Source organism: Schistocerca gregaria, unplaced genomic scaffold (genome assembly GCF_023897955.1).
Source record: "Schistocerca gregaria isolate iqSchGreg1 unplaced genomic scaffold, iqSchGreg1.2 ptg000097l, whole genome shotgun sequence".
Classification (NCBI taxonomy): Eukaryota; Metazoa; Arthropoda; class Insecta; order Orthoptera; family Acrididae; genus Schistocerca; species Schistocerca gregaria.
In genome coordinates this window covers 3749670-3759968 of record NW_026061713.1, presented here as the reverse complement: position 1 = coordinate 3759968, position 10299 = coordinate 3749670, and the positions used below count along the sequence as shown (strand labels likewise).

Sequence of the window (10299 nt, the reverse complement as noted above, 5' to 3'; positions counted from 1 at the left end):
CTACTGCAGGAATTTTCCCATGAGTGATCCCACCACCTCGATCTATGCTGTCACTTTAATTTTCCTGTAGGCGGTGTCTATCTTACCCATGGTGATTTTCGCCTCTACATCCTTACATTTGTCCTCTAGCCATCCCTGCTTAGCCATTTTGCACTTCATGTCGATCTAATTTTTGAGACGTTTGTATTCCTTTTCGCCTGCTTCATTTACTGCATTTTTATATTTTCTCCTTTCATCAATTGAATTCAATATTTCTTCTGTTACCCAAGGATTCCTACTAGCCCTCGGCTTTTTGCCTACTTGATCCTCTGCTGCCTTCACTACTTCATCCCTCAAGGCTACCCATTCTTCTTCTACTGTATTTCATTCCCCCATTCCTATCAATTGTTCCCTTATGCTCTCCCTGAAACACTGTACAACCTCTGGTTCTTTCAGTTTATCCAGGTCCCATCTCCTTAATTTCCCACATTTTTGCAGTTTCTTCAGTTTTAATCTACAGATCTATAGATTGTGGTCAGAGTACACATTTGCCCCTGGAAATGTCTTACAATTTAATACCTGGTTTCTTACCATTATATAATCTATCTAAAATCTTGCAGTATCTCCAGGTCTCTTCCACGTATACAACGTTCTTTCACGATTCTTGAACCAAGTGTTAGCGATGATTAAGTTATGCTCTGGGCAAAAACCTACCAGGCGGCTTCCTCTTTCATTTCTTACCACCATTCCATATTCACCTACTACGTTTCCTTTTCTTCATTTCTCTACTATCAAATTCCAATCACTTGTGACTATTCTATTTTCATCTCCCTTCACTATCTGAATAATTTCTTTTATCTCATCACAAATTTCATCAATTTCTTCCTCATCTGCGGACTACTTTTAAGATTATGGTAGGTGTGGGCTTCATGTCTATCTTGGCCACAATAACGCGTTCACTGTGCTGCTTGTAGTAGCTAACCCGCATTCGAATTTTTTTTTTTTATTCATCATTAGACCTACCCATGCGTTAGGTTCATATTGGCCTTCCTAATACTTAAATCTATATCCGATGTTAACAATGACGCCGGTGGATAGACTATATGAAATTACTGATCGTCGATAAAGTCGCGAATATAACCGACATGCTATTGGGCCCTTCGCAGGGAAAGGGTTTTCGCCGCAAAAAGCGGGAAACTGGAATCCAGCAAATGAGTAAAAAATATATATTCAGTGACAAAAAATTATTGTACGTACACAACAATAGTCTGGGATTTCTGTATTACATAAAACAGTTTTTGTGATTGTATCTTGCAGCTTTAGTTATTTTTAATTAAAAGAGATTTTAAAAGGGCAGAAAGAGCGTTTTGGTCTACGCTACACATCGTTCTGTTAGTATAGTCTTGACTTCGTAATCACTTTCGTGGACTTCTGCAACTCTCAATCAAAATCTCCAACCTAATCGAGACAATACGCTACGATACAGCCGACATCATGACAAGAGAATGGGCTACATCAAACTCGAAGTAATTTTATATAGATAAGGATCTCAATGACCTGTGTACGTCTAATATAAAAGATCTCCTAACCATTCTCCTCAAATAGATCGCCATCTTCACTTGACCTTTAACTGAAACTGTTTCAGAATTAAAGACTGAATTCAAAGAAAATTTGGCTTCCAGTCACAAAACTAGAAAAATAAAAATAATAAAAGTGAGAATGTGAAACAGGTTAGCAATAACCACAAAAAGGAGATTCTACAGAAAATCAAAGTGGGAAAGGAAATTATTAATATTATCGACTGTTTAGGAACTCTATGCTACGAAAGGGATGAAACCACATATAGAATAACTGGTGGAAAAGTTAGTGTGTTTTAAGATTAAATCCAAACAACAATTAGAGAAAAATATATCGAAGCTAGGCCTATATTTCGAAAAATTGCTAAATCTCGAGGCAAATTGTGTCCTCCAGTATTAGATGAAGTGTTTGTGCCCCTAGCACGGATAAAACAGGATCTACAGCATCAACAGAAACTTCGGATATGTGTTTCATATTTCATCCAAGCCTACAGTCTATAAATACTAAAACAAAATACCACTACAGGGAAACTACCTACGAAGAAGTTCTTGGTAAAACTATGTAGCTGTAGTTGCCTTGGACTAACGACGTGTGATTATCAATGTAACCTGTACAGACTGTACGCTTTCCAAAGCTGTTATCCATGAAAAAGCTAAACGACGTTTCGTGAACAAAACACAATTTAAGACCGGACCACTAATAAAATTATCTGACAATAGGCACTGTTGAAAATTTGTGCCAGACCAGGATTACCACCCGAGTCTCCTGGTTACTAGGGAGAGGCAATGATCACTGTGTCCGAATTACGCAGTGGTCAACATAATAGCACGAACTGCCCGAGCATGCCGTTCGTCAGATCCAAATTCTCAATTTCTCCATAGACTGCTAATGCAGTGCTCCTTGAACATTATCCTCCTCGCCTTAATTAAAAAGACACAGAATATATACAAGCTTGGCCTTACGAACATTGCAGACGCCGTCTATGCAACACGCGTCACACTTCAAAGAGTTTACCAATACATTGCATTGTTTACTATCGACCACGGATCAAGCAACGTAAAAAGCACTGCGTCTACTGAGATCATGATTCAGAGTTTTTTTTTTTAAAAAAAAAAAAAAAAAAAAAAACTAATAAGTCGCCTACATATTATAGTTGCTGCCGAAAGAGGAGAATCACTATTTTCCCACAAACGGAAATATAGTTAAAATTACGCTTCTAATTCGGCTAGTTTCGGCGGTTACTAAAATTTGTAGTGAAAGTTACATAGGGAACTCTCCCGTCCCCCCACCAGAAACGTAGTTTTCGTCGCTGTTGTGCGACTTTTGTACACAGCCAGAGAAAGTGTGTGAAACATGGCGCGGACGGAAACACTAGGCTACGCTACAGGGAAATCTGCTTACACAACGTTTACTCGGCATTAATAATCGTTGGCGTAAACATCTCTCAATCAAATTACCCCCTTCCAACCTAACTTAGATCTCGGGCTACACTGCCCATAGGCCTGTCATCACAACCAAAATTTCAGTGTGTGGGGGATATCCTGTATTTCTCGCTAATCTCTCTCTAGGCAAAAATGTCAGTTATTGTAGATTGGTGGCAGTCTCAACTACAAGATTTACTAATGATAAACACTATTGAGGCGGCTCGTAATTTTAGAATAGTTCTCTTCGTCTTACTTGGCATAAATTGTTCGCTGGCGTCCCAGCAGCTAGCTCCTTCAGTGTCTGCTTCTGCCATCGCACCACGCCAGTCTGTTGTTATCCTAGCAGACAGAACGCACCGCACATCCGACAACTTCGGAACCACTCAACTGGCCAGTTAGCAACTGAGCCGAACACTGTTTACACCGTCAAAGGAAAACTATGCAAAGATGTACACTCGAATGGCACGACTGAGTAGTACACACACACACAAACACACAAACAGTAATATCTGTATAATGTCCATCGACACGCGCAGAACGAAATTCTTCTCGCGAACGTACAGCGTCTCCGAAAAAAATCTCGTGACTATATTCCGGCGTTACGGCCAGGTTCTCATTCAAATGAGCAAAAAATGTTATATATATTTTTTGAGACAGTGAAAATACACTTGAAGGATCTGTTTGGGAGTTACGAGTGATCATACTATGAGCTTTATTTTAGATTTTCAGTAAAAAAAAATGGCGCCCGCAATTATGATTTGATCACGCGGACTGCGTGCAGTGTGGCCTCTCAGATGTTACCTGAAATCAAAAATGGATGACATCAGTTGATACTAAATTACTTCTCTGAAATTGAAAATGGAAAACATCAGTCGATATTACATAAAATTTATGGGAGCGCATACCTAACCGCAATGAAACAACCGTAAATTTAACGATACGGTACTAATTCGAACTCTGAGTTCGATTTTTTGGGTGGTTTATTTCACTCCTTATGCCTTCACAAAAATTACTTAATATTAATCAGTGTCATATATTATAGGTATAAGCTCCTAAGAAAAGTGTTTACTTTTCTGGGTCAGAGGTAGAAGTTAAGAGATTGAACCATTTTTAGTTAATGCTGCATGCCGTTCTGAGAAAATTGTTTCTCCAAAAAAAAAAAATAAATAAAAAAAAAAATCAACGTCTAGGGAAACCTTTTGGTTATATTATTACTTCGATTTGCATGAACTGAGGGTTACATGTATATTTTTAATGTCGCTGGACACGAATCTGCAGTAAGATTTTCAATATTCAAAACGGCTAATGCAATACGGAGAGCACAGGATTATGCTTTGTCCAATTTTTACCAAAAATGCATTTTCGTTATTTACGTTTAGTGTGCAATCCAAGGAGCACTTTTCAACCCTTCCTCTGGCTGGAATTGTTCCTAGATAGCAACTCCCTGTTCTTCTTGGCAGGAAAAGCCGATCTGTCTAACCTGGATATGCAGCACTCGTTATTCGTCAGTGTTATCGGCGAGTATGTTTGCAGTATGAATCATTTTGTGCACGTGCGTCACGGGACGAGCTTTGATCTACATCTATATGGATACTCTGCAAATCACATTTAAGTGCCTGGCAAAGGGTTCTTCGAATCCCCTTCACAATTGATAGTTAATTGAAACCCTCAGCTGCCGACAGGTGTTGTTGATATACTTCGATGGGGACAGCTGAAAATGTGTGCCCCGACCGGGACTCGAACCCGGGATCTCCTGCTTACATGGCAGACGCTCTATCCATTTGAGCCACCGAGGACACAGATGAATACCGCGACTGCAGGCATTTATCCCTTACACGCTTCCCGTGAGACTCACATTTCCAACCGGCCACAATCCACAAACGTAATGTACGTAATAGGTGTTTGCCCATCCACTCAATAATGGCCCACACTAAGGTGACGATTCCCGTAAGATTTCGGGCAATCTGTGCGCATTCGCACAGACGAAGGTCAATGGCTGGGTAACGTTTAACCATATATATGAAGATAGTAACTGTTCTCGAAAGAACAGGCGCCACTGACGACCGGGCAGCTTCTCTAGAATACATGATAGACCGGCCTATGTGGCCGAGCGGTTCTAGGCGCTTCAGTCGGGAGCCGTGCGACCGCTACGGTCGCAGGTTCAAATCCTGCCTCGAGTATGGATGTGTGTGATGTCCTTAGGTTAGTTAGGTTTAAGTCGTTCTAAGTTCTAGAGGACTGATGACCTCAATTGTTAAGTCCCATAGTGTTCAGAGCCATTTGAACCATCAGTCCCTGTGCTTACACACTACTTACATTAACTTATGCTAAGGACAACAAACACACACAACGATGCCCAAGGGAGGACTCGAACCTCCAACGGGGGGAGCCGCGCGAACCGTGACAAGGCGTTTGAGACATGGCGGATACCCCGCGCGGCTCATGGCAGTCGTGACACTGCTTCAAACAATGGGCTGTAGAAACTTTTTTAAAGCACGGATTAAAAAAAAAAATCTTTCCGTTCCAAGAGTCTGGACAAGTACACCTTAAAAAACTGCAACTACAAAGAAATTGAATTTTCGAACTTTTTGGATGAGAACCTGTCCCTATGGAACACCGTTGATAAAATGTCACAGGGATTATGTACTCAGGTTTCACATGTGGATTAACAATTCCTAATCGAGGAATTTGCATCTCCCACCTTGGAATTCTCAGTACAGAATTTTTATCCATTACGAGATTCTCAGCCACTTGCAGAAGTGATTTCCCGTGATTCTGCAAAACTTTTCCGTTAGCCAATCGTAGCAACTATAATATTTGGTTCCTGGTGCACGACATGTCTCTTAACTTAAAGCGACCAACTCATTTGCATAAAGAGCTAACTTATCATCCGCTTCTTTACTTGCGTAGACCGTTTATGGTCTTCAAAGATTTTTTTCTTTAATCGTTTTTTTATGTCTTTTATAAATTGCAACACTTTCTAAACTTAACGCCATTGAAGCATGGTCTTTTACTGAATGACCAAAAAACAATGCCGACAGCTGGAGTCGAAGGTTTTTGTTAATCAAGCCGTTTGTATTCTTGTGGTGATATCTCCATAGAATCTTTCATTCCGCAACACATATTTCTTTTATATAACTGAGAAGTGAAATACCGGTTTTCATAGATGCAGATTTAACATATTTTAATATAACGCAATAAATATTTCACTAAAATTTTCATCCCCATACTATCAAAGTTCCAAAACCACTGAAACACATAGTTTTTAAAAATTCTAACAGAGGAGCCGAATACGAATTGTCAGATATATTTAGTAATGCTTTCATAATGAACCATTTTGAGAAACATCTCACACCCTTTAGGAGTTAGGTTTTCAAAAACAATTAAACATGTATTCTTCTATTTAGAACCAAGGAGACAAATTCAAATCTTCATCCATTTAATTCTAAAAATGCTTTCATAGTGAAATATTTCAATAAACTTTTCATCCCCTATTTCACTCTATTAATGAGTTAAATTTCCAAAAGCAACGAAACACATTCTTTTTACATCCAACTGAGAAGTCAATTACCTATTTTCATAGATGTAACTTTAACAATGCTTTAGTAGTTCTTTAATAATGATTTATTTTCAAAAAACCTTCATTATTTATTCTATCCCCCCCCCCCCCAATGAAAGAATTTCGGAAAATGATAAAAACCTTTTTTTTTTGTTTCTGGCTGAGAAACCAAATGTCAATTTTCGTAGTTTTGTAGTTCTAGCTTCAACAGTGACATAGGGACATATTTTTTTAAAAAAAACTTTTCAACCCATATTTCACCCCCTTAGGAGTGGAATTTCGAAAAATCTCTTCTTAAATGGTGCTTTCAGCGTAATATTTACACCTTAATCAAATTTCAAGTCTGTATAGTTTGCAGGTTGGGCTGGAAGGCGATGAGTGAGTGGATACATGTGCCCCTATCGCATCTCCTTGGAGGTTGTAGTTCCAAAAACAGTGAAACACGTATATTTCAATAACAGAATTTCCATACATTTATCTTTAAAAATTCTTTCACACTGAATTATTTTCATAAAACATTTTATCCTATATTCACCCTCCTTATGAATTGAATGTATCAAAAACAGTGAGACATGTAATTTTTTTTATTTTTACTTCAACCGAGAAGCCAAATTCAGGTTTAAATATATTTAGCTTTAAAAATGCTTTCATAATTAAATATTTCATGAAACATTTCATCCTCTATGTAATGGGATTGTGGTAGTGACACACCAAAATCACAATAGTAATCCGTTGTAGTTGCTACACATTTTATTACAATCAAAAGCATTATAAAATCACAATCACAAAAATACAAGAGATTGCCTTATAAGGCCAGATCAGATGGACAAATAATAAATAAATTTCTTTACGTGGAATAAGACCCGTTAAACTTCAAATTTGGATATGACTAGGTAAATATACTTAGGTAAGGCTTTACTTAAATAGTACAAATGTGCATAGAATGCGCAGCAGAACTCTCATTACTTCCAATCAGCAGAGAAACAGATTAAGCCAAAGAACCAGATTTTTTAACGTTTGGCTACCCAACTTTCCATAACAAAACTATATACAAATGATTAAAGCAATTAAGGAGGTACTTTAATTTTGACCAAACCGACCTTCAAATTTATTTACTCAATTGATTAATCAACAATATTCTTAGAATGATTACAACTAGAACATGACCATATGACAATTTCCTTAAAATAAGGTTGCTTCAATATTTCGTGTGAATTGGCGATAGACGCGAGCAGACCAAGGATTCAAATCAATACGAGAGATCCACGAGACAGGGAGTGACATAGAAATATACTCAACTTGACAATGCAATTGAACTTTGGATGCTATAGTTCTCCACCGGAACGATGGAATCACGCGAAACTGACAACATAACCGAAGATGTAAAGGAGAAGACATGGCCTTAAACATCTCTCTGCCGCCGTGGTGCTCTGTTCCCAGTATGCTAGCGTCGACCGCTGCCAATTATCTCTAACACAACACACATCAAGGGTAGAGAGTTTTCTGAGACATATACTACACAACCTTATCTGGAGAACAGGTGAGCATTACAACTGAACTGAAACAAATGAGCCTCCGTCAGTTACTTGCCCAGTGCCAGCCCTTAAACTTTGATTAATAAGTTCGCTAAAAGTCATGCCGAAGTTAAGATGATAAGATTTATCTCCAGGTTCCGCATATTAGGGGCAGAGACAATGAATTGGCGACGCTCTTAGCCGTATGTTCGCGGGAGAGTCTGGGGAAGGCAAGGGCCACGTGGAGCCGGATCTTGGAGCGAATTTCCTTCTCTCCGAGACACCCGGTTTCTTCTGCGACTCAGCCGGCAAACAGGCTGTGGACCCCAGGTGGGGACCGAATAGGCAGCAGTAGGCGGATGGCGACGTCGTTACTGGCTGTTGCCCTGTTGCCTTCGGGGGGGCGGGGGGCTCTTGTGTAAAGGGGGAGACAACCGTGGTGAAGTGAAGGTCTCTATTCCACAGGAACGAGTTAACATGATATATCCACGATTCGGTGGTCGGGGGTCATTTGGCGCTATACAAGACCTAGAACCGAGTTCGGGAACACATGTTTTGGCCCAACCTATATCGCGATGTCAGGAGATTTGTTGGCAACTGTGTCCAGTGTAAGCGCGGTAAGCCTGATGTGGGTCCGTGCAGAGAACTACTACAGTCGCTTAGGAAGCAGTGTCCTCTGGACCGCGACTCAAAGATCGAAGCAACGATCGATGGAAACTGGCGCCAGAAACGCACCAGCTCATTCTATTTCATTCCATTAGGGGTTGAACTTCCAAAAACACTAAAACACGTATTTTCTTATTTGTAACCTTGAAGTCAAATACCAATTTTCGTAGATGTAGCCTTAAAAATACTTTCATAGTTATTCCATAATTATTTATCTCAAAATAAAATGTTCACCCGCTATTTCACTTCATTCCCAGTAATAATGGAACACATATTTCTTTATTTCTGACCTAGAAACCAGATACAAATTTTCGTATGCCTAGCTTCAAAATTACCTTAATAGCTACATGTTTCAAAAATCCTATAATTTCCTGTGTCTCCCCCTTTCAGTGTAGGAGGGATAGTGTCGTACAAGAGATAGTATACTCAGTAGACAACGAACTGCTAGTTGTGAAATCTGCGACATAGGAACCGAGACTGACACAGAAGGTGCTGAAGGTGAAGCGCACTAGACTCGTGTCTACCACGGCTTCTAATAATATCGATTTACCATGAACGGAAGTTCCGAAAAGTGAGCAAGTAATTTTACAGTAAATTCAGTACCGATGGAGAGGATATACAACGAAAAACATTTCTATAAAATTTCAGAAATAATGAAATATTCCACTCAAGTCACGCGGCAGAACACGCAATGGATATGCTTGCACTTAAGACGGAAAGCCCCACGTGCTTACGCAGGCTTACGACAGATCGCAAAATTCGGCAGTAGGCGTAAGCCAACCTCGTGTGCTGCTACCTGTTGTTGATGCCAGGCATCAAGGTCTCAGTAGTACGGCCATGCACTGGAGAGTAGTTGCTTTGTAAGCACTCCGTCTTCAGTGCACGAGTGGCCTACTGGGACGGGACCATCCGACCGCTGCGTCATCATCCGTGGAGGATGCGAACAGGAGGGGCGTGGTGTCAGCACACTGCTCTCCCCGTCGTTATGGCGGTTTTCTTTGACCGGAGCCGCTACTATTCGGTCGAGTAGCTCCTCGATTGGCACCACGAGGCTGAGTGCACCCCGAAAAATGGCAAGAGCGCATGGCGGCCTGGATGACCACCCATTCAAGTGCCGACCACGTCCGACAACGCACTTAACTTCGGTGATCTCACGTGAACCAATGCAACCTCAGGGGCAAGGCCGTTGCCGCAGATATTTTAGAGTAGTTGCTAACGTTTCATAATTATCTAGTTTACGGGGAAAATGTAAAAATGGCGATTGTCACCGAAGCTACAACTAATCTGAATTTCTGGTTAGTTATCAAGTGGTCTTGTGTGCGAGCCTGAATTTTTCATCCTTTGCGGTGGGAATGATTCAAACCTGTCATGTTCTTCTTATGAAGTGTTCTATTTATTTTACACACAATGATCATTTGTAGTTGTGTTGAGTTACTACCTTGATAAATTTTTGGATGGCGCACGTATCATAACTGAGATCTGCGCTTGCGCTTAATGGCTGAAGGTGAATTAGCGTAATGAGTAGTAGCGAATGTTATAGTAACATGTTTGTAAATTATTTCAGGTAAAATACGTTAGT

At 40.1% G+C, this 10299-nt stretch overlaps 1 non-coding gene across 1 annotated transcript; it reads right to left on the bottom strand.

Annotated features, from left to right (window-relative positions):
• Nucleotides 1-4703: 4703 nt before the first annotated feature.
• Nucleotides 4704-4777, bottom strand: Trnat-ugu (transfer RNA threonine (anticodon UGU)). Its single transcript has one exon. It is a non-coding gene; the product is annotated as a tRNA-Thr (tRNA).
• Between the last annotated feature and the right edge of the window lie 5522 nt (nt 4778-10299).